The sequence below is a fragment of the Sphaeramia orbicularis genome, chromosome 7, assembly GCF_902148855.1.
Source record: "Sphaeramia orbicularis chromosome 7, fSphaOr1.1, whole genome shotgun sequence".
NCBI classification, from domain to species: domain Eukaryota; kingdom Metazoa; phylum Chordata; class Actinopteri; order Kurtiformes; family Apogonidae; genus Sphaeramia; species Sphaeramia orbicularis.
This window is the reverse complement of record NC_043963.1, coordinates 56,003,172-56,029,334: the sequence shown is the minus strand read 5'-3', so window position 1 is coordinate 56,029,334 and position 26,163 is coordinate 56,003,172. Positions and strand designations below refer to the sequence as shown.

General features: G+C 38.9%; 1 long non-coding RNA gene across 1 annotated transcript; it reads left to right on the top strand.

Annotated features, from left to right (window-relative positions):
• The first annotated feature begins 3,046 nt into the window (after positions 1-3,046).
• Positions 3,047-24,686, top strand: LOC115423063 (uncharacterized). Its single transcript, XR_003935902.1, has 3 exons — positions 3,047-3,057; positions 4,598-4,600; positions 24,533-24,686. It is a non-coding gene; the product is annotated as an uncharacterized LOC115423063 (long non-coding RNA).
• The last annotated feature ends 1,477 nt before the right edge of the window (positions 24,687-26,163 follow it).

The following is a 26,163-nucleotide window of genomic DNA, read 5'->3' as shown; positions in this document are numbered from 1 at the left end:
AGTACACATTGTAACCAGGATGCCAGCTGTCCTATCTGGTCCAACCTTATTCAATGGTCGTTTGTAACTGTCATTGGTATGTAAATGAGACACATTTGTATTCAGAAATCGGTAGAATTTGAAGAACGTACCTGTAAACAACCCGTTGCCATGGCAACATACAATTTTATTATTATCTAATTGTTGCCAAGCCATTCAGAAAATGTATGATGTTAAAGTTGGCATTGGCATTTTGCTGCCCCCTGGTCTAGATGGTAGGGTTAAAAGTCAAAGAAACAACAATATTCTTACAAACCATGATTTTATTCAGAATTTACACAGACTTTGAATCTAATATTCTATAGAAACAATATTCTTACAAACCATGATTTTATTCAGAATTTACACAGACTTTGAATCTAATATTCTATAGAAACAATATTCTTACAAACCATGATTTTATTCAGAATTTACACAGACTTTGAATCTAATATTCTATAGCTAAGCTTCAAAGACTTTTTCTAAGACTTAAATGTGCTGCATACTACTCACTTGTTAAATGACAATAACCTTAGTCTATAGTACTAACTTCAAAATTTCAAACAGGTAATACTACAGAGGTTTTGTCAGTTGTTTTTTTCTAATACTTAAATGTGCTACATACTACTCAATAGTGACACTAACGTTAGTCTACAGCTAACTTCAAAATTTCAAACAAGTAATACTACAGAGGTTTTTCCTTACACTGATATAGATATGAAAGATATGAAAATAATTCAGCTGGAATAGTGATGGCGAAATTGTATGCTTACCTATGCTGAAACTGACTGGAATTTTGGCAGTGAAATGATTCAGTCTATTTTCCATACATTTTGATATAATCTGACATTCTCCTAATAGAATTCGAGATTGTCCTGACAGAATTCTTATATTTTTTGCTGTATTTTTCCAATCTTCAGATCCCACTTCCAAATAGAATTACAATCTGTCCTAGTAGGATTGCAAATTCTCCTAGGACAGATTGGAATTCCAATCTTCAGATCCTAATGTCTTACTAAAATTACTATCTGTCCTAGTAGGATTAGGAATCCTACTGGATTTCAATCTCTACTGTGACATAAACATTTTCATTACGGAATTGTAGTTTTTTCACTCAAAAACACAGAAAAAACTTTAGAGTTGATATTATTTATAAGTTCTTATCCTATTATTTATATTATTTGACTGCTCCGGCCCACTTTAGATTATGTTAGGCTGAATGTGGGACTGAACTAACATGAGTTTGACAGCCCTGTCCTACAACAGTAATTCACCAGTAAAACCCATGGAGCTGGATCAATGACAGCGGATGGAGACGCTCATTTTTATATTCCGTTGGTGATATGTGTTGCAGAAAAAGCCACTTTTTCTTCCTTTTTCTCTGTTTTTGATGTAATAACCCTGACCTTTAATCTGAGCTTTCATGAACATTTACATGATCTGCAAATTAAATATAGGAAAATACCTGATTTACACTGAAAAATGCAAAATACAGAGGATAATATTACAATGAATGGAGATAAATCACTTAAGAACGGATAAATATAGAGGAAAAATGTATTTGGGAACTACCACAAAAGCAGCTCTGGGCCTTTGTGGGTCAAAGTCATTTTTACTTGTATCATCCCCAAAAGGAGATTCCACCGAAGTCCTCCTAGAACACAGTAGGAACAGTGGACTGACACCGAACATGTTTGGGGACCAACTGCAGATTTAACCCTTTCATGCATGAATTATGAGAACATTAATCAAGTTTTTTTTTTTTTTTTTTTTCCCCCGAGTGGTTTTTATTCCTTTTTAGGCATGAAAAAAAAAGAAAAAAACAATGCAACTGAATTTTTTATAAACCTCTTTTTCATGGAGTCACAAAAACATGCACTCAGCTGGAAACCATGTGTTTAATTTTAGAAGCAAAGAAACATGTATTTATTAATATACTGTGTGAAAACTATGAAATAAAAACATGTTTAATGCTGCTAATCTGATGCCTTCTTACATTTTTACATACTCTAATATTAGTTATTACTCACTTCATGGAGATAATATGCCAAAAAAAAAAAAAAGCAACTTTTTGTTTAACCCATAAGGACCCAGTGTGACATTTGTGGCAGTTCCCAAATGAATTTTTCTCCATATTTAACCATCCTTAAGTGGTTTATCACCTATTATTGTAATATTATGTATTGTAATTTGGGGTTTTTTTCAGTGAAAATTGGGTATTTTCTGACATTTAATTTACTAATCATGTAGATGTTCATGAAAGCTCAGAGAAAAGTTGAGGATTACTATTTCAAAAACAGAGAAAACTGAAGAAAAAGTGACTTTTTCAGCAAAATCTCTCTTTATCTGAACATAAACCCAGTGTGTCCATCCACTGTCATTGATCCAACTCCATGGGTTTGACTGGAGAATCAATGTTGTAGAAGATGACGGTGTTTCCACGGTAACTACGGAGCCTCTGAACGTCCAAATATGGTCATATCTGATGACCATGAAAAGATGAAGAACTGTATTTGACACCAATTACTGACATGGATTAGTCGAACATCAGAGATTAAACCATATCCTTCCTCCACTTCTCATTAGTCCATGTGCATTCTGGATCAGATCTGCAAAGACACTAAACACTGAGGAACAGGAAGAAAAGAGTTCAAACTGGACTGAATTTAATACAGACATTTCAGGTTGGGCACATTTGTTCAGGTTATTCACATTTTATTGGTACAGGAGAGTTTGGAAATGGAAATATTTTCAGAATTCAATGTTATTTTTTTGCATTAAAACAAAGAAAAAAAATGTAAGTTGTTAATTCTAGATTTTTTTTTGGCTTACTTGAAGATTTTTTTTACTTAATTGAAGATTTTTTTTTTTTTTTTTTTGGCTTAATTCAAGATTTTTTCCTTAATTCAAGCTAATTTTTTTGTTTTGTTTTTTTTTGCTTAATTCAATTCAAGACTGTGGAATTTTTGCACTTGGCAAAAACATCCCAGGGGCTGAACTGGACCCTTTGGCGGGACACATTTGGCCCCCGGGACGCATGTTTGACAGCCCTGGGTTAAACAGTTTATATCTGTAGAAGATTTTGGTAGATGGTGGATGTTTGGGTCTTAATGGGTTAGAAAAGAAAAATAAATTTTTAATTACAGTCAAATAACAATTAGCAATTTTTTCACACTCAAACATGTCAGTGCAGATCAGATTTATCTAGAACAGCAAAGTTCCAGTACTGGTCTAAATGTCAGTGTATTATTATGGGATGGTGCATGAGTGTCCACTGTGTTGGCTGATATGGAACTGAAACAACCAAACCCATGAATATACAAGAGAACAGCTGGAGAAGAACTGTCCACTGGAGTGACCACTGGAGTGACCACTGTGAATGAAAGGGTTAATCACCTAATATTGGATCATCTATAAGGGGACTGTTACTGCAGAGTTCTCCTGTTTTATTCCATGTATTTTCTGTCAGTGTTGGACATGTGCAGGAAAATAAAGTGTGTGCTCAGCTGTTTAAAGGCTATCATGTTACCACTGGTTCTCTACAGCGGTATCATGTCGTCATGCCCTGTCCTTAGTCCAGTCCTCACCAACACAGAAGTGCAGACTCTCTTCTCCAGGCTCTTGTGCAGACATTTCTATCACAGGGCTGCAAAACTCTGTTCTAATGACACCATGTCATGTGTAGCACTGTGAGTAGAGCTGTCATCCTACCTCTGAGATCTACACTTTAGAAAAATCCTCCTTCTAAAAGAAAAGGGCCACTGGGAAAAATGCCACTCTGATATAAAAGCGGACTTTGTAAAGAGGACATTTTGGAATAAAGCCACTGAATGGAATAAAAAAAAAAATGCAATCCATAACACTTCATACTGCAGAATAATGAGCGGATGTTTGAAACAGGAATAGCAAATGATATTATGTCAAATTTTCAATACATTTTTAATCATCTCAAAGTTTCATGATAAAATTATATAATTTTGTGAATTCATTTACATAGTTCTTTATTTCCTCATGTCTAGTCATTGCATTGTGAATATTTCTGCAGTTCCCTGTTCTGAATCTTTTCCATCACAGCAGAGGTGTCAAACTCATTTTAGTTCAGTTCCACTTTCAGCCTAATATGATCTGAAGTGGGTCGAACCAGTCAAATAATACCAGTGAAAAAAGTAAAATTACATCATGATAATGTTTATATCTACTCTGTTTCCTTAAAAAAATGAATAACGTGAACAAGTTGAATTGTCTTAAGAAAAACAAGTGCAGTTTGTCGGGGCCTAGATTTTACGGTGAGAATGAAAGAAGCACAATAACCCAGTAGAGTTTTAAATTTTATTACACAATAATGTTTCAAATTGAAGTGAACAACCAACAATAAGCAGCAATGGTCAACACACACATTCAGAGATAAAGTCTCGCTGTTTGGCCAAACAGGGTGCAGTCTGCTAAGACTGGACAAAGACGCATAGAAGTCAAACAGCCTTTATACTGTGCAGGTCATGTAAACATGCTGACCTCAGTTCCATCACATGTCCCTACAGTATCTGGTTTTGCTTACATTCTATTGATTTGCTCAGTATAGCAAGTACAAAGTCTAACATCGTCAGAATGACAAGTACAAAGTTTAGACAAAATGCTTAGACAGAATGAATCAGCAAAAAATCATTTTTCCCTCTACACAGTTTTAACAATATTCTGCCTCAGGTGGTCAGTTTGTCATTTATACATGTGCGTTACAACTGACATTACAATTACAAATACACAAAACATTTAGTAACAGGTAGAATACTGATAAAATTGCATTTACTTTTCTCAAGACATTTTAGGGCGTCCTATTTTTGGGACTTCTTTTCCGATCCAGCTCTTCATTTGACCAGTTAATCTCTTGTATATTAGTAACTCCCCAAAAGATTTCAGCCCAATCTGTAAAGTTTTAGACCCCCCCCCACCTCCATCTTTAGGGTGCCCGTCAGCCCAGTGCAGAAAACCCATTTTTAATGGAAAATCCTGCATTTGTCGGTACCTGCATTAAAGGGAGGGTACCAGATGGGTACTGTAGGATCAGATGTTCTCCAGTCAAAGCCCTGAGTGCAGATCTGTGAAATCAGACTAGGACAGAAAGAAATCTGCAAAAACCTGGGACTGGACCCATTTTTCAGTGTCAAATGACCTTGACCTGGTCTAAGATCATGTGACCTTTGACCTGTACATGATCTGAGACCTTCATAAACGACAGCAGCATCCCCCAAAACCTCTAATATGACATTTGCATGAGCAGATATGGCAGAAGTAACCCACAAATGCAGGATTTTCCATTAAAAACGGGTTTTCTGCACTGGGCTGATGGGCACCGTAAAGATGGAGGGGGGGGGGGGGGGTTCTGAAACTGTATGGACAACATTTTTGGGGGGAATTACTAATGTATAACAGATTAACTGGTCAAATTAAGAGCTGGATCAGAAAAGAAGTCCCAAAAATGGGACACCCTAGGGTCGAAAAACAGTATTTAAAATGTCTCTGAAGGGACATTTTAGAGACAATTTGACCCCCATTTTTACTTTTAAATTCATTTTTGCTTTAGTTGGACCATAAGGGATTATCCAAAACAAGGAGTTACTTTATATTGAAATAATTGTTGGAATGGTGATCAATTAAAGTTCGCTCTCTGACGGGACATGACTGTGTTTGGACCCATTAAGGTTCTCTTAATTCATGCATGAAAGGGTTAAAAGAATGGAAGTCCCCAAATCCTCCTCCTTTTCCAGCGTGGGTCAATGATATGTTGTTGTTAATACCGATGGAAAAGCTCTGGTCTTTGAGGACCAGGGGCCTCATGTATAATATATATAAGAGATTAACTGGTCAAATTAAGAGCTGGATCAGAAAAGAAGTCCCAAAAATGGGACACCCTAAGACATTTCACCTTGTTCATATGTCATCAGATTATTCACATTTTTTTGTAAAAGGATAGTTTGTTAATTTAAACATTTTCATGTAATTTAACTTTTTTTTTTTTACGCTCAAAGATCAAATCTGCAGTTGTCATTATTTATCGCTCACAGGTGTCAAACATGTGGCCCAGGGGCCAAATCTGGCCCACCGAAGCGTCCAGTCCGGCCCTGGGGATGAATTTGAGAAATGCAAAAATTACACTAAAATATGAACAATCCTTTTAGTTCAGGTTCCACATTCAGACCAATTCAATCTGCAGTGGGCAGGACCAGTCAAATACTATCATAATAAAATAGAAATAATGACAACTGCAAATGTTTCTCTTTGTGAATGTAAATATTTTCATGTATTTACACTAAAACAAAGTATAATTTTGCAAAAAATGTGAATAACCTGAACAAATATGAACAACCTGAAATGTCTTAAGAGAAGTCAGTACAATTTTACCAATATTCTGTCTGTTATTAAATGTTTTGTGTGTTTGTAGATCCACTGTGATCTGTCAGTTCTAATGAACATGTGTAAATGATAAACTGAGGCAAAATAGTGTTAAAATTACACTGATTTTTTCAGTTTGTTCATGTTATTCACATCTTTTGAAAGGATAGTTTGTAGATGTAAACCTTTTTATAATGTAAATTTACTTTTTTCGCTCTAAAACATAGAGAATAGTTTGCAGTTGTCATTATTTCTATATTATTTTGTTCTTATTTTACTGGTTCAACCCACTGCAGATCAAATTTAGCTGAATGTGGAACTGAACTAACATGAGTTGGACAGCCCTGCTATAGCTCATTATGACAGTATTTTTCTGGTCTGACCCAATCGAGATGTAGTTGGTTTATATGTGTATGTATGGAACCTGAAATAGAATGATTTTTACACTACTGATTGTTAATACTTTCAGTGTAATTTTTGCATTTCACAAATTCATCCTACAGGGCCAGACTGGACCCTTTGGTGGGCCGGATTTGGGCCCCGGGACGCATGTTTAACACCTGGGCATTACAGGAAAGTCAGTCTGACAGCAGGACTGGAAACATTCCACTAGATCAGGGCTGTCAAACATGCGTCCTGGGGCCAAATGTGTCCCCCCAAAGGTTCCAGTCCGACCCCGGAGATGAATTTCCAAAGTGTATAAATTCCACAGTCCAGGCTGTGGAACTCATGTTAGTGTGGGTTCCACATCCAGACCAATCTGATCTACAGTCCAATAATAACAGCAGAAGAACCCACACAAAAGAACCACTGCAGATTTACTACTGGGTTTGATGGGGAAAAAAATTATATTACATTACGTCTGTAAATAATGACAACTTTAAATATTTGTCTTTGTTTTAGTGCAAAAAATCACATTAAATTCTGAAACTCTTTCCATTTCCAAACTCTCCTGTACCAATAAAATGTGACTAACCTGAACAAATGTGTCCAACCTGAAATGTCTGTATTAAATTCAGTCCAGTTTGAACTCTTTTCTTCCTGTTCCTCAGTGTTTAGTGTCTTTGGAGATCTGATCCAGAATGCACATGGACTAATGAGAAGTGGAGGAAGAAGACTGAGAAAATTACACTGATTTTTCTGAAGAAATTTCTGTTTTTTCAAGTTATTCACATCTTTTTTATTTGGATAGTTTATAAAAGTAAGTATTTTCATAATTTAATGGGGTTTTTTTGCATTAAAACAAACTTGTCATTATTTATTGGTTATTATGCTATTACTTTACTGGTCCAGGCCAGTTGAGATCAAATCGGGTTGAATGTGGAACCTGAAAGGAAATGAGTTTGAAAGCCCTGCACTAGACAGACCCATGAACACAAATGCATCCATAAAACATTCTTTTTTAAAGCTGTAATTCAAATACAGTTGTCCTCTGCAAATGATTTTTTGCAGATCTTGGTGCAAAGTAATGAATCATTGTGTCGAATCGCTTCTTCAAACGATTTGTGTCTTTCACAGTTCGGTTGAACACCAGGTCTAATAGAGGTCAGACTTGGCATGCTAATCACTTTTGTTTCCTTTATGACACTTAAAGATTCTGCACAGAAGATTTTTACATGTGTACTGTGGGGTGCCAATAAGGGTGGGGTGGGGGTGGGGGGTGAACATGACAAATTCATGGAGCCCAGTATTTGTGTGTGTGTGTGTGGGGGGGGGCATAGAGCAGCAGAGGGGGTCCAGTGGATATAGAAGTTGGGAAAATTTTGTGTAAGATCTGCTGTATAAGAGAGGTGTAGAAGTCAGGAGCAAGGTTATTATTGTTAATGAAAACTAGCGAAAAGACGAAAACTAGAATTGTAAAAACATTTTCGTTAACTGAAAGAAATAAAAACTATAATTAAAAGAAAAAAAACATAACGAACTGAAACTGTATTGTGTGTTTACAAAACTAACTAAATAGAATAAAAATTATGGATCAAATTCCCTTCGTTTTCGTCTTTGTCAGTGTCGGATTGATAGGAAATCGATTTCTTTGTCTCTCTCAGTTTTCTGTGCTGTCTCCATACGACACTTTTTGCTCCGTCACTTGTGTTCACTTGTGGTTTCCAGTCGTCTTCTGGTCCCCACTCTACCTGGAAACATGGAGACTAAAGCAGCAGAGTCCTGTCTGGGATTGATTTGAATAGGAGCACAGAGAAGAAGAGAAAAGAGACCACTGAACTACAACTGAACTACAACTGAACTACAACTAAACTACAACTGAACTACAACTGAACTACAACTGAACTACAACTAAACTACAACTAAACTACAACTGAACTACAACTAAGCATTTAGAAAATAACAAACACTAATAAAAACTATCAAACCTGCTCTAAAAACGAATTAAAACAAACTGAATTAGAGAAAAAAAAGTCCAAACTAAATAAAACTAAACTAGAATGAAAAATCCCAAACTATTAGAACCTTGGTCAGGGGGGGAACGTTGAAAGCATGTTAAGTTTCGTTTTTGTTTTCACAGTATCATAAGTGACGTTTATGGACTGCACCCACACGTACATACCCCCCCCTCCCCCAGTTCCGACAGATTGAGAAGACAGTCAGTTTCTGTAGGGTCCACAACGATCAGGCTTTCATGGGGCCCACAGCTGGTAACGGTGCCCCTGTGTGTACTTGGATGGAGTTTTTGTTGTCGTCCATTTTTGTGACATTTGTGACATTCGTTGAATCAAAGCTAACACCAGTTTTGGTCGTCTACATCCACAATTATTAGAACAGTGTTTTTCAACCTTGGGGTCGGGACCCCACGTGGGATCGCCTGGAATTCAAATGGGATCACCAAGGTTTCTGACCCGCACAAACCGGAGAGCCCACATCACTCCCATTCTTAAATCACTCCACTGGCTCCTGTTTTAGATCGTTTTCATTTTAAATTCTGGTGCTAACTTTCCAGGCTCTCCATGGCCAGGCCCCTGCATACACTACTGCCCTGATCCTGATCCAGCCCTACAGCTGGGCTCGTAGCCCGAGGTCTGCAGAACAGAACCTGCTGATGGTTCCACACACCTGCTGATGGTTCCACACACCTGCTGATGGTTCCACACACCTGCTGATGGTTCCACACACCTGTTTGAGCACACGGGCTGACAGGTCCTTTACAGCTGTAGCACCACGTCTGTGGAATGACCTGCCTCTACACTTACGGTCCATGGACTCTGGAGAGAGTTTGAAAAAACACCTCCAAACACTCCTGTTCAAACAGGCTTTGGAATTTCCCACCTGACTCAGGGCTGCTACAAACTGATTACACTTTCTGTATTCATCATATTTTAAACTGTTTTTAATGGTATTTTATTGTGTTTTACAGGTATTCTAATTGTATTTTATTTGTACTGTTTTGTTTTTCGCAGTGTAAAGTTACTACTTTACAGTGTTACATGTACTCCATGTGTCTCCCCCTACCTCCCCCCTCTCCCCAAGTCTCTCTCTATCTCTATCGCTCTCTCTTTTCTCCTCCTTTACTCTCTCTCTTTAACCCCAGCTGGTCCTGTCACTCGTCCATCCTCCTCAGTCTGGCTCTGCTCCAGGTTTAAACCTGTTAAAGGTAGTTTTTCCTTCCACTGTCACCAGTCACTAGTGTTTGCTCCTGGAGGATTCTGTTGGGTTTCTGTAAATTTGATTTGATTTGATTTGATTTGATAAAGCACCTTGTGACTCTGTCTGTGAAAACTGTTCTATAAATAAAATTTACTTACTTACTGACTTACTTACCTGAAATTTCTAGTAACTGATGAAAATAAAAACAAAAACTTGCTAATAAAAAATATATGGTGAGTTGACAGAGACAATCCCAATCCATAAAAGACAAACTGAGTGTGAAACTGCAGCACTGTGGTTCTGTTTCTGTGTCAAATGTTCACTGTGGTCAGTTTCAGATGCTGCAGCTCTTTCATAATTCATAGTTTCAGTTCTTGTTTGTTCAGTATTAATTGTCCTCCTTGTAAATCCCAGCTGGACTGACTGGACAGATCCTGACCCTTTAATCTACACCTGGATTTACTGCCTCTGTCCACAATAACAGACATTACATAGACTAAATGTCCTCTGAAATTAACGTTTATTTGCAACATAGTATAGCAAATTATTACATGATCAAAAACAAATGAATTTTTTTTAGCAAAAAAAAAAGTCTCCGTTTTGAATGTCTGGGGTCACCAGAAATTTCTGATGTTAAAATGGGGTCTCGAGACAAAAAAGGTTGGAAACCAGTGGGTTAATCAAACCTTTCCCAAACAAGCAGAGCAGAGAACTGTGGTCTGGTCACATCTGATGGAATCTGATCAGTGATTGGTGATTAGATCTGTCAGTCATGTGTCTAACCCTTGTACCTGTCTGAAAATGGCTGTGATTTGCCAAAGTTTGACTCACAGAGTAGATGTTCTACAGCCTGAAAACACTGGAGTGGAGATGCATGTCTTATGTTCTCCCAGACCACCTGAGGGGTAATTATTCAATTTTTTGTCAATCAGTCAATCAAATTTTATTTATATAGCGCCAAATCAAAACAAAACTAAAAAAAAAAAAAAAAAAAAAAAAAAAAAAAAAAAAAAAACAAGCACTGCAACTTTACACCACATAAAGCGAATATGGAAATATTTTGGATGTAAGTGTAATACCACTGATGGCCATTAGATATTACTCTGGCTCCCATACACTTACATTGAATTTCTCTCCAAAACACATGACATTAATCATTTATTTCCCAAAGTCCCTGTGGTCACACTCCTTCACCCACTAAATAGAATTGTCAAAGCTTCTTTTTGCTGAATTAAACTCCTGTTCCTGGACACACAGCTCATCTATATTATGGTTGGTAAGTCACACCAACAGGACCGTCACATGACTTCGCTTCACTGAGCATTTACTGTTTCATTTAGTGGTCGGAGAGCTGGCATTTAGTAGAAAGTTCAAAATGGCAATTCACAAACCACTGGGCAGCAACACGGTAGCTCCATCCATCTCTTAGACGGTCGAAGGTCAGTGAACACAAACTTCAAATGATGTTTCTGAGCTGCATTAGAGGAGAATGTGAGAGGCGCTCTGCACGCGAACAGCGCACATTCAGTGGTACGACGACTAAATGGACAACACAACGACGTCAAGCCAGTTCAGTGGATGAGATGAGACAGAGCACGAATACATTCACTGAAAAAAGCACAGGGAATACAGGGGGGGGGGGGGGGTAGTAGTTCAGTGGGCTGTTCACTAGCTGGCTTTCCATTACCCTCAGAAATAAGCAAAATGTAAATTGTGCAATAGATGAGTTTACATGTTCACTACCAACAGTGATGTGCGCGCAACTGGGAGGTCAAACCAGTGTTCCCAGCTCCAGCCGGCTCCCATCAGCCGTACACCTGCAGGCTCTGAACTGGTGAACCAGCCCAGATGTTCACTGGAAACGCTCCATGAACTGTCTGTGTCCTAAAGCCCCGCCCATCTGCATCACGTGACTGGACCTCATGTGGAAGGCTGTCCCATAGTTACAGCAGACCGGCACAGACGGGGGGGCAGTATTGTCTCCAGCTCCAGCTGAACTCAGCGGTGTCGCCCGCCGTAGCTCCGCCCACTTCCATCTGCCTCACCCAGCTGAGGAAACTCAAAGGGAGCAGGTAGATCCACACCCACTGTGTCTGTAGGTGATGGTCCAGGGGAAGTCCTCCTGGAGGTTTAAAGGGTCTGCAGCACCGGACCACATGAGGACTGTTCTGTTTTTACACACCGCTAAGGCAACAGGCACGCAGGCTAACTATACTGAGAAGCTAGGCTAACTATACTGAGAAGTTAGGCTAACTATACTGAGAAGTTAGGCTAACTATACTGAGAAGCTACACTAACTATACTGAGAAGCTAGGCTAACTGTACTGAGAAGCTACACTAACTACACTGAGAAGTTAGGCTAACTATACTGAGAAGCTACACTAACTACACTGAGAAGTTAGGCTAACTATACTGAGAAGCTACACTAACTATACTGAGAAGCTAGGCTAACTATACTGAGAAGCTACACTAACTATACTGAGAAGTTAGGCTAACTATACTGAGAAGCTACACTAACTATACTGAGAAGCTAGGCTAACTATACTGAGAAGTTAGGCTAACTATACTGAGAAGCTACACTAACTATACTGAGAAGCTAGGCTAACTATACTGAGAAGTTAGGCTAACTATACTGAGAAGCTACACTAACTATACTGAGAAGCTAGGCTAACCGCGGTAATAACTCTACACAGAACCAGCGCTGCCACCAGTGGAACCCAACGGTCTGTATGCAGAACTGATACTAGTGAAAGAGAAGGAATAAATGGCACACAGGAGTTTAGCAGGTCCATCCTTTAACAGGAGTTTAGCAGGTCCATCCTTTAATAAGAGTTTAGCTGGTCCGTCCTTTAACAGGAGTTTAGCAGGTCCATCCTTTAATAAGAGTTTAGCTGGTCCATCCTTTAACAGGAGTTTAGCGGGTCCATCCTTTAATAAGAGTTTAGCTGGTCCGTCCTTTAACAGGAGTTTAGCAGGTCCATCCTTTAACAGGAGTTTAGCAGGTCCATCCTTTAATAAGAGTTTAGCTGGTCCATCCTTTAACAGGAGTTTAGCGGGTCCATCCTTTAACAGGAGTTTAGCGGGTCCATCCTTTAACAGGAGTTTAGCGGGTCCATCCTTTAACAGGAGTTTAGCGGGTCCATCCTTTAACAGGAGTTTAGCGGGTCCATCCTTTAACAGGAGTTTAGCGGGTCCATCCTCTAACAGGAGTTTAGCAGGTCCATCCTTTAACAGGAGTTTAGCAGGTCCATCCTTTAACAGGAGTTTAGCAGGTCCATCCTTTAACAGGAGTTTAGCAGGTCCATCCTTTAACAGGAGTTTAGCAGGTCCATCCTTTAACAGGAGTTTAGCAGGTCCATCCTTTAACAGGAGTTTAGCGAGTCCATCCTCTAACAGGAGTTTAGCAGGTCCATCCTTTAACAGGGGTTTAGCGGGTCCATCCTTTAACAGGAGTTTAGCGGGTCCATCCTCTAACAGGAGTTTAGCAGGTCCATCCTTTAACAGGAGTTTAGCAGGTCCATCCTTTAACAGGAGTTTAGCAGGTCCATCCTTTAACAGGAGTTTAGCAGGTCCATCCTTTAACAGGAGTTTAGCGAGTCCATCCTCTAACAGGAGTTTAGCGGGTCCATCCTTTAACAGGGGTTTAGCGGGTCCATCCTTTAATATGCTACGAACTCGGTGTGACTTCCTCCTCCCAGACTGAATGTATGCATACGTCACATGAAACTCTATCGCAACCAACCGCAACACATGTGGTTACCATAGTAACACTGCTTAAAGCTTTATGTTATTGTAGATCTACACAGGAGAAAGAGAAAGATCACCAACAATGGATAACTGTACGATCCAAGGAAAGCTTGCCTACCGATATGGCGTCGTAAACAGAAAACCACGTGATCATGTGACGTGTGTGCAAAACCTGAATAGAGAAAATTAATTTGTAAAGTGAGTAAACTCATAATGTGAGCTTCTACTTTATTCTATTGGGAACAGTGACTTTTCATCAGTAAATTACACGCTATGTGATAATGGGCTTCATTTTTTTTTATTTTTTTTTAATCATAATTACAAGATCTTGTAATTAGGTGATAGTCCAGGGGTGTCAAACTCATGTTAGTTCAGGGGTCATATTCAGCTAAATTTGATCTGAAGTGGGTCAGACCAGAAAAATAATAACATAATAACCTATAATGTGTATATAATGATAACTCCAAATTTTGTCTTTGTTTTAGTGTAAAAAAAACTCCATTAAATTATGAAAATACTTACTTTTATAAACTATCCAAAAAACAAAAAAAAAACCTGAAAAAACTGATATTTAAATTAAAAACCTATGAAAATTTAGTGCAAATTTAACAATATTCTGCCTCAACTTATCATTTCTGCATGTGCATTATGGATCTACAAAGACACTAAACACTGAGGAACAGGCAGAAAAACTGTTAAAATTGTGCTTAATTTTCTTTAGACATTTCAGGTTGTTCAGGTTTGTTCAGGTTATTCACATTTTGTTGTTTCAGGATAGTTTGGAAATGTAAATATTTTCATAATTTAATGTTATTTTTTGCACTAAAACGAAAAAAAAAAAAAAAAAAAGTTGTTAATTCTAGACTTTTTTTGCTTAATTCAAGATTTTTTTTACTTAATTGAAGATTTTTTTTACTTAATTGAAGATTTTTTTTTTTTTTTTGGCTTAATTCAAGCTAAACTTTTTTTTGCTTAATTCAGTTAAGACTGTGGAATTTTTGCACTTGGCAAAAACATCCAAGGGGCCGAACTGGACCCTTTGCTGGGACATATTTGGCCCCCAGGACGCATGTTTGACACCTGTGCTTTCGTGGATGCTGTGTTTCTGTCGGTATGGATGAACAGGACACCATCCGACAACATAACATCCAGTTCTCCTAAACACATTCTTGACACCGTATGCATCCCTTACAGAGACAAAATCCAACCTTTGAGTTGATGATGGTAGTGTCAGTCGACAGCAGAGTCTGTACTGCAGGCACTGGGTGGAACTGGAAAGTGTCAAGACGCCTTCAAACTCTGAGCACTTTCCTCAAGGTAGAAGTGTCAGCGTGAAAAAGTGTGGAGAGGAGTTCCAACGAAACTTTTGTGTTTGAAGTGGAGCTGAAGGAGATTCGACGCACAGATTAAACTCTTGTCGGAGTATCTCATCCGATGAAAGGCAGACATTTTGTAAACATAGTCCTAATTGGAGGAAGTTGCCTCTCAACACTATTAACATTAATTACATATTACATAGTGCTTATTTCAAGGTGATGAAGTTCTCTACCTTAGTGTCATTCAGGCTAATTTAGTATCTTGCTTGACTGAATTAAGACATGGAGTGGATAATAGTGATGTAAACTATTAGAAGCAGCAGCAAAATCACTGTTGAGCAAGAAAGTGATAGGAAGTTCAACCTTGTAAAGAAAACTTCAAAGAGAGGCAAGTGTTTCTATCACTTAAAAAAAAAATTAAACAAAATGAGATTTAATTCATCTAATTTCAGACGCATCGGAAATAACGTGACACCTGAAACAGCTGAGTATCACACATGACCTACTGCAGAACTAGCTGTGCACTGGCAAAGAAAAAAAAAAAAAAATATATATATATATATATATATATATATATATATGTCGGCTCAAATGTGCTCAGAGCTCTTCTGTGTGTCTGTGTTCATATTAAATCAGTCTCAGTGAATCCAAAGGAACTTTGTGTTGGTAAATGACAGTTGTTCAAATGGACAGGATTTCAGTTCTGTTCAACATGTTGATGCTCATATGAACTATGTTTTCAGCTCCAAAATGAACCATTTCAGCACAATTAATGCTATATTTTCATGTCACAAATGGACAAGTTCTATTTGAACTGAACTGAGCTGAAAAACAAATCTTCTCTTCTTTTGGATTCCCCAGTTTTTCTTCCCAGATTCTCTCCTCCATATCACATGTTTTATTTGTACAGGTTCAATCTGGAGTATGGTGCTGATCCATCCTGCTTCTGTTCCACCAATACATACATGAAGAATGGCACACAGCACTGTTTACATCAACACTTTTACAATAAGAAGCAGTTTTATACAGAAAGAACAATTCGTTAATTAGAGGAGACTGAATGAGGTATGACTGGATTGAAGCTGGGGTCAGGGTTGGGGCTGGGGGCTGTATCCGGGGCTGGAGCTGGAGCTGGGGGAACTGTTGCTGTGCAGCGTTGGTGAACCCTCAGGAACAAGCACTGGGCGTGTCAGTACACTGGAGGCGTGGCTTCAGAGGGACGTCTGAACAAAGGGGTGTGGACTGTTGAATGGAGTATCTTCCAAATGTAGCCGCTGGAACTGTTTTTCTAAGATCTCAGACCCCACCTTTAAATTCGTCTAAGTATATGAGAAACAGTCAAGCATTTGAAAAAGTGTTCACAGAACAGGTGTTCAAAGACCGGAGCTTTTCTTCTGTTTTAATGAAAACAAATCAGTGACCCACGCTTGAAAAGGAGGAGGATTTGGAGACTTCCATTCTTTTAATATCAGCCTCTTAGCCATTAGCAGTCCAAGTTCCAGTGGACGCTGGAGGGTTGCAGGTCACTTCCCAACAGTCTGAGAACCAAGGTTCTAATAGTTTGGGATTTTTCATTCTAGTTTAGTGTGATTTAGTTTGGACTTTTTTTCTCTAATTCAGTTCGTTTTAATTCGTTTTTAGAGCAGGTTTGATAGTTTTTATTAGTTTTTGTTATTTTCTAAATGCTTCGTTGTAGTTTAGTTGTAGTTCAGTTGTAGTTCAGTTGTAGTTTAGTTGTAGTTCAGTTGTAGTTCAGTTGTAGTTTAGTTGTAGTTCAGTTGTAGTTCAGTTGTAGTTTAGTTGTAGTTCAGTTGTAGTTCAGTTGTAGTTTAGTTGTAGTTCAGTTGTAGTTTAGTTGTAGTTCAGTTGTAGTTCAGTTGTAGTTTAGTTGTAGTTCAGTTGTAGTTTAGTTGTAGTTTAGTTGTAGTTCAGTTGTAGTTCAGTTGTAGTTTAGTTGTAGTTCAGTTGTAGTTCAGTTGTAGTTTAGTTGTAGTTCAGTTGTAGTTCAGTTGTAGTTCAGTTGTAGTTCAGTTGTAGTTCAGTTGTAGTTTAGTTGTAGTTCAGTGGTCTCTTTTCTCTTCTTCTCTGTCGTCGTACTCACATAAATCCCAGACAGGACTCTGCTGCTTTAGTCTCCATGTTTCCAGGTGCAGTGGGGACCAGAAGACGACTAAACCAAGTGACGGACTGTAAAGTGTCATATGGTGCCAACAGCTAAAATTGCTGGAGTGAAATAAATCATATTTCAATTTCATATCAATCCGACATTGACAAAGACGAAGGGAATTTGATCCATAATTTTTATCCGTTTTAGTTAGTTTTGTAAACACAATAAGGTTTCAGTTAATTATGTTTTTTTTCTTTTAATTATCGTTTTTATTTATTTCAGTTAACGAAAATGTTTTTTCAATTCTAGTTTTCATCATTTCGTTAGTTTTCGTTAACGATAATAACTTTTCTGAGAACAGCCAAAAATAGTAAGTCCTGGTTCAGGCAGAACTTTTATATTCTATAGGCCCTGGAGAACCAGGCCAATCCAACTGTATTTGTAAAGCACTTTAAAACAACCACAGTGGACCAAACTGCTGTACACAAGAATAAATAAAAACCAAAATAACAGAGTAAAATACAAGAATAGATTACAAATAAATAAATATACAGAAGAATAGATAAAACCTGAATAAAAGAATAAAATACAAGAATAGATTAAAAACATAAAAAGCTGTAAACCAGTCAAATATTTTAGACCAGAAACCTGTCAATGAGGAACAGAACCAAAAGAAATGAGACAAAGTACCATCCAACGTTCAAACTGTCTTTAACAGATCAGATATGGGCCCAAAAATCCCATTTGGGCCACATTTACCTGCATCTGAACGCAGCCGCAGTAGCTTGGACACATTTTGTTTTTAAATCCCTTCTTCAAACCCATCTTTTCTCCTTAGCTTTTGAAACCATGTGAGATGTTTGAAGGCGTTATCTTTATTCAATTTTGTTTTTTTGGGTTTTTTGGTAGTGGTTTATTGTTCTTATTTATCTGTTCTATTTATTTATTTATTTATTTATTTATTTATTTATTTATTTATTTATATTGTTGTTTTTAATTGTATGGCTTTTTAATCTATTTTTGTATCTTATTCTTTTATTTGGGTTTTATATATTCTTCTCTATAGCACTTTTTTTTTCCTGTTTTGTACAGTTTCTCTGTCTTTAAATCTATTCTGTATTTTATTTTTCTATTCTGGTTTTATTTTTTCTTCTGTACAGAACTTTGGTCCACTGCAGTTGTTTTAAAGTGCTTTACAAATAAAGTTGGATTGGATTGATATAGCCTCCAGCCTTTCTGTCAGTCTCCATTTCTGTGTGATCCATATGTTTGTCTGCATGGTCCACTCTGCAGCCCACTCATCAAAAGCATGAATCATCGTTCTTCTAGTAAACTATGACAAAGACTTTCTGTACATTCATCCAGCACGGAAACAACACGCATCAACAAATATGTCAGCTCTAATTATGCAGCGTCCGCCTCGGCTACTTACGGACCGTTACTCACTAGCATGGATTTGGTGAGCGTGGATGTTTACATTACCCCCCCCATCCTCCTCCTCCACAGATGGAGCTCCTTCCAATGCCTTGAATGAGCCAAAAAATCCTGCCACACATTTAACTCCTTTGTACATTGTAAAAAAAAAAAAAACTGTAATTAATAGAATTTTCACTGTTTATTTGACAGATTTTTCCTGCATTTTTCAGATAGAGGAAAATATCAATGAAATGACAAAAACAGACTGTGATTTTACATGTCAAATGGAAAAGAACAGGAAAAAACTGTAACTGTGAATAACCATAAAATTTCAATTTTTTTTGTTTCACAGAAAAATACAGTTAAAATACATTTGCAAATGTATCATAATTTCACAAATATTTCTTTCCTATTTACGAGATTTAAATTTTAATACTGTAAAATAAATAAATAAATAAAACCAGATAAAATTACTGACAATTAACGGTAACAGAAGTATTAGTTCTGTCAGTTGAACCAGACTTGTTTGTTAATTGACAAATATCTTGTGTAATTACAGGAGGTTTCACAACAAAAATGTTGACTAAATGTATTTTTGTGAATGTATAACATGTATAAGCACTGATAAACTGTCCAAATACAGTTTTTATCAGTGGATTGGACAACTGAGTCTCACTGAAAATGATTTATATATATATATATATATACATATATATATATATATATATATATATATATATATATATATATATATATATATATATATATATAGGGAATTGGATTGTTTTAATGTTAATATTTAATAATGTAAATATTCTTTATTAAACAATAAAAAGCAAAAAAAAATATGCAAAATCTCATATAAAGTTAGGGCAAAAAAACTGTATTGTAATTATGGATAATTACCATATTTTTAGGAGATGGTTAGTTTCTGTTATTTAACAGTATTTTTTGGCACTCCTGCTGCCGGAATAATACCGTTATTTTATGGGTTTTTTTTTTTTACAGTGTACATTACCTGAAACATTGAATAAATGACATTATCAGCCAAACGGTGGAATATAATACGCCTTTAATGTGGATCCAAATGACTTTCTTTTTTACAGGATCGTATAATTAGAGAGTTTAAAAGAACAGAAGGACAAAGGTCAGGGGTGACAGACAGACAGTCACTCAGCCTCTTTTCATCTTAAGCCTTTTTCAATACTTTTCGTGACGACTCTGACTTTTTCCTGACCCCACCACTGTAAAGGTTGATTAATTATGCCGAGCGTCCGTGGAAATGAGTTCCCACCATAATTGCAGCCTACTTTCTCTCCTCACCTTGCTTTGCTTTGGGCTTGTGGTAAAATGGCACCATTGTACAGAATGTCACATGCGATGCTTTTATGGAAGCGTTGAATACAGACCAATTAGGCATTTATTGTGTTACAGCTGCCTGGCAATTACTACATTTTGCTCTGCTTGCACTTTTATGTGCGAGGAGTTAAAGTGGAGCGTCTGTAAAAACCAATCATTTCCATCACTTGGGGATCAATTATGGATCTTAACGTGGGTAATGAGTCCCTTGGATCTATATATTCTGCTGTGTGTTCAAAATGCCAACATTTGTTTGCTTTATAATTAGATGTTTGGGTCAGTGGTAGAAGCACTTCACACAATCCACTGAATATTCTCAATCTATTGGAAACTACATAAAAAAACAAGATACAGCATCCGTAAACATTATTACACTATGTATAACACCAGCGTTGTTATATATTGTGGAGGGGAGAAACAATGTACGAATACTTAGTGTATTATCCAAAGGGCAAGGACCTCAGCTCCAAACTGAAGCCAGTGCAGAGGTATATTCATGTTGTAATCCCACTGCTGCCTGCTGGGATAGACTCTCATAGGCTCCTTTAGACGAACACTGAACTTCTCATTGAATTGCTAAGGCAATTAGAGCTGCAACTGATTAATCTATCAGTTATTACCTCCACCAAGGAATGGTGGAGGTTATATTTTTATTGGGGTTTGTTTGTTTGTCTGACTGTGTGCATGATAACTCAAAAAGTTATGGACGGATTTCGATAAAATTTTCAGGAAATGTTGAAACTGGCACAAGGAACAAATGATTACATTTTGGTGGTGATCGGCCGGGGGGTCATCTGCCTTGGCGGAGGTCTGTGCTCTCCAAGTGCTTTTCTAGTTTTCATTGATTTAGTTCAATTAATGATTATTTGAATAGGCAAAAAAAAGAAGTTACAAGAAAAGCACTTGGAGAGCACAGACCTCCACCAAGGCAGACACCCCCCGATCATCACCAAAATTAAATTATTTCTTCCTTGTGCCAGTATCAACATATCCTGAAAATTTTATGAAAATCCGTCCATAACTTCTTGAGTTACCTTGCTAACAAACAAACAAACAAACACAGAAACAAACAAACAACAAGAAAAGCACTCAGCGAGAGCGCAGACCTCCGCCGAGGCAGATCAGTGCCCCCCACACCCCCCACCACCTATTAATCAAACTATTAAATATTATATATTGATTTATTTTTCTGCTCTAATTGGATTTTATTTTTGTAAATCCAGCTCAGTCCTAATCATACAGATCAAATGGAAGAAATAGTGCATTTTAGGCACACTTGGCAGACAGATGCTAGTCTGGTCATTTTCTTTTGTTTACAATGTGCACATTTGAGTTGGTGGACAGAATTTTAAAGATCATGCAAAAATGAACAACTTTTGAATTCTAACCTTATTTAAACTGTGAAAAATAATATGAAGTTTTTTAACACAAAATGCAAAGTGTGCGTAAAAGGCACACCCAGATACCAGAGGGTTAAGAATTTTCAGGTTGTTCATATCTGTTCATGTTATGTTCAAGTACAGTTCGTAGATGTACATTTTCATTACGGAATTTTCCTTTTTTCACTCAAAAACACAGAGAAAACTGTGGAGTTGACATTATGTCTAAGTTCTTATGCTGTTATTTTACTGGTCTGGTCTGCTGTAGAGCATAACAGGCTGTATGTGGAACTGAACTGAAATGACTTTAACACCCCTGCTCTAAGACATGTTTCTCCTAGGGGGTGTTGGGATACTGTCGGGGGGGGGTTGGAACAAGAAAGCTGAAAGGGGGGTGCTGACACTGAAATGGGGGGTGTTAGTCCCCCCCGAAAAAACACAAAAAAAAACCCTCAACCCCCCGGTCTTCAGTGGTAACGTTCGTCGCATCCTGTAAATTTGTGAAAAAGGTTGAGAAACTCTGCTCTAAGAAGTGACCCGGTACCTTCTTCTAATTTTTCCTCCATTAATTAGATTTCAGGTTGAATGAAAGACTTCTGTTATCTCCGTCTGTTCGTTATCTTTTTATTCAGCAGAAAAAATCGGTCTCTTGCAGATGTGATTACCAAGAGCGTTAGATGATTTTATTCAGTACTTGGTGAAGTTTCCTGTTTCACTGAGACACTAAGCTAACTCATGACCCCCCTACACACACACACCTCCAGCCCTTTTGTCCAAATATGATCACTTGTGGCTCCAAAAAAACAATCACAAATTATTAACTTCCAAACAGTACTTGAGGAATTAACAAGTGATGCTGGACTTCTCCGTACACTGATCATATACAATAAAAAGGCAATTTTTTGTTTGTTCCTTTTTTTAAAAAGGATTATTTCCTTGAAAAATTGAATTACAGCAGAAATCTGCACAAATATGAAACACATTTTCATTTGATCAAAACAAGATCCAATGTTCTATCACAAAATGTTTGTGTTCAAACTGAAATTCTGTTTCACAGACATTCCAGTTTCAGATCCTGTTCAAACATTCAGATTCTATTAGTTCACAACTAACATCATAATATTTTTGTGCGATCCCAACAAAGGAACTAACATCATTTAATAAAAGAGAGTTAAATAATAATAAATAAAATATAAACAAAAAAGAAGAACAAAAAAACAAAAATGAACCTCCACAAAATCTGCATCTGAATAAATATCTAAAAATATCGATACAGTACTTCTTGATATCGATACAGTATTGCGAAATTAAATATCGCAATATATTGCAGAAATTATATTTTCTTACACCCCTAGTCTCCAGTGATGTCACAGTTCATTCATTTTAACACAAAACATTGGTACTTTTGACTCCTCATAAACAGACTAGTTGCTTTAATTTTAATGAATTTGGGAAGAATTGGTTTGAATTTTCTTCATTGCACATGTTAGATACATACTCGGCAAGAATGACACAACAAAGAGCTAACAAGATACAAAGTAAAGTAAAAGATGTAACATAAAGACAGGAGACTGATGAATCAGTCCGTGTGTTTCCATGACAACTGTTCTTCCTGGTTTAATCTGATTACAGGTTGGATCCTATTTCAGATGTCCATGTAAACACCTTATTCCAGTTGAAACAGAAAAGTTCAGATTAAATTTAAACCTGATTAAAGTCAGTGGTTTAATCCTCTTTTAACTGCGGTCTAAATTCTTCCTGGACATGTAAAGCCTTTATTCCGTTTGGACTTTATTCCTTCCATTCTGCACATGCTCAGTGTCTTGTCCTGTGGCGATGACGCACACATTCTGCACCGGTGGAAGAATCTGCACTGCAGTCTAGTCTTCCCAAAGCGTTCCAGTGGAATATTCTGATGGGATCTACCAGCCTGGAAAACCCTGAAGGAACAGTTCAACACTGGCTTTGGATTCATTCATTTGTCCTGAACTAATGAGTTCCACAAGTGGGACAAACAGTTTGAACTGCAGCCCTAACGTTAGCTTAGCTTAGCCTAGCTTAGCATAATGGCTTCATTCCTCTGCTCAGACGTAGCCAGGCTTTTAGAGGTGATTTGTAGTATTTTAGGAGTGATTTTGGTCAGTTCAGTTCTCCCTAATCATTCCTTTAGTCCGCTGGGGTCAATATGATCACAAACTGAGGCTCAGATCATGGTCATGTGACTTACTGCAGGAAGAAAATCTGGGAAATAAAAACTAATGCAAAGCTAAAACGCTAAAGCAAAGCTAATTTAGCGCATGCATCCCTTCAACAAAAAGATTTTCCAACTTCCGTCAACACAACAGTCCACAGATTGTATGAGTGCAGTAAGTCGCAGATCTGAAGAAATAATTAGAGAGAATCGGATTTCACAAAATCACTGAGAAAAGACGACAAATCACTTTTAAAAAACTGGCTACGTGTGACCATGGAAATGCAGTGACTATGCTAACTTAAGCTAACAGAAGGGCTAAGCCAAGCTAACAGAAGGGCTAAGCTAAGCTAACAGAAGGGCTGCTAGGACCAAATAAACGTTTCTCATGTAAACCTTTATTGGGGTTTAACATTTCCATGGAAACAGAAGAGAAAGTACTTTAGTTCTGGATTAATTTCTTCTGGAAAAATAAATTGGATTTAAAAAACATCATGGAACCGTACCCAATAAGAATGAACACTTTGCACTTTGGTTCTCCTGTACAGATTATTATTATAACACTAGTGACTATGACTTCAGCTTGGGTGATGGATGAGTCCACCTCTGAGACCTCAGCCTCTGCTTCCTCCATGGAAGACGTGGCAGCTGGATTGAGGAGATCCTCGAAGTAAACAGTGCACCACCAACACTGTAAACAGTGTTGGTGGTGCACTGCTTTCCCCTCCTTAGGCGCCGAATGGTTTGCCAGAATTTCCTCAAGGCCGACCGATAGTCCTCCTCCATGGCCTCCCCAAACTCCACCCAGACCCAAGTTTTTGCCTCCACAACCGTTACGGTTGCTGCATGCTTGGCCCAGTGGTACCCATCAGCTGCCTCGGGAGTCCCACGGGCCAACAAGGCCTGTGGGACTCCTTCTCCAGCTTGACGGCATCCCTTACTTCCGGGGTCCACCACTGGGTTCGGGGATTACCGCCACAACAGGCACCGGAGACCCAGCGACCACAGCTCCGAGCAGCCGCTTCGACAATGGAGGTGGAGAACATGGTCCACTGGGACTCAATGTCCCCAGCCTCCCCCAGGATCTGGGAGAAGTTCTCCTGGAGGTGAGAGTTAAAGACCATGCTGACATCAGGCTCTGCCAGACGTTCCCAACAGACCCTCACAACACGTTTGGGCCTGCCCAGCCTGTCCTGTTTCCTCCTTTGCCAGCGGATCCAACTCACCACCAGGTGGTGATCGGTTGACAGCTCTGCCCTCTCTTCACCCGAGTGTCCAAAACACGCGGTTGGAGGTCTGATGACATGACAACAAAGTTGATCATCTACCTCCGGTCGAGAGTGTCCTGGTGCCAAGTGCACTTATGGACATCCCTGTGTTGGAACATGGTGTTCGTTCTGGACAAACTGTGACTAGCACAGAAGTCCAAGAACAGAACACCACTTGGGTTCATGTCAGGGAGGCCGTTCCTCCCCATCACCCCCCTCCAGGTCTCACTGTTGTTGTCCACGTGAGCGTTGAAGTCACCCAGGAGAACAATGGAGTCCCCAGTTGGAGCATCATCCAGCACCCCTCCCAGGGACTCCAAGAAGGCCGGGTACTCTGCACTGCTGTTCGGCCCATAGGCCGAGACAACGGTGGTTGGCAAGCTCCTCGGTGGCAGAGCACCGGGGGTGGATGAGATTCGCCCTGAGTACCTTAAGTCTCTGGATGTGCAGGACTGTCTTGGTTGACACGTCTCTGTAACATCGCGTGGCAGTCAGGGACAGTACCTCTGGATTGGCAGACTGGGGTGGTGGTCCCCCTTTTTAAGAAGGGGGACCAGAGGATGTGCTCCAACCACAGGGGGATCACACTCCTCAGCCTCCAGGGAAAGTCTATTCCAGGTACTGGAGAGGAGGATCTGACCGATAGTCAAACCTCGGATCCAGGAGGAACAATGTGGTTTTCGTCCTGGTCGTGGAACGCTGGACCAGCTCTGCCGTCTCCATTGGGTGCGTCGAGGGTTCATGGGAGTTCGCCCAACTGGTCCACATGTGTTTTGTGGATCTGGAGAAGGCGTTCGACTGTGTCCCTCATGGGATCCTGTGGGGGGTGTTTCGGGAGTATGGGGTCCAGGGCCCTCTGCTAAGGGCAGTCCGGTCCTTGTATGACCGAAGCAGGAGCCTGGTTCACATTGCCGGCAGTAAGTCAGACCTGTTCCAAGTGCATGTTGGACTCCGGCAGGGCTGCCCTTTGGCACTGGTTCTGTTCATCATTTTTATGGACAGAATTTCTAGGTGCAGCCAGGGGCCGGAGGGGGTCCGGTTTGGGGACCACAGGATTTCATCTCTGCTTTTTGCAGATGACGTTGTCCTGTTGGCCTCATCGAACCTGGACCTTCAGCGTGTCCTGGGGCGGTTTGGAGCCGAGTGTGAAGTGAGCGGGATGAGGATCAGCACCTCCAAATGCAAGGCCATGGTTCTCATCCAGAAAAAGGTGGTCTTCCCTCTCCGGGTCAGCGGAGAGTCTTTGCCCCAAGTGGAGGAGTTCCAGTATCTGGGTCTGGTTCACGAGTGAGGGAAGGATGGAGCGTCAGATTGACAGGTGGGTGGGTGCAGTGTCTGCAGTGATGCAGTCGTTGTATCGGTCTGTCGTGGTGAAGAA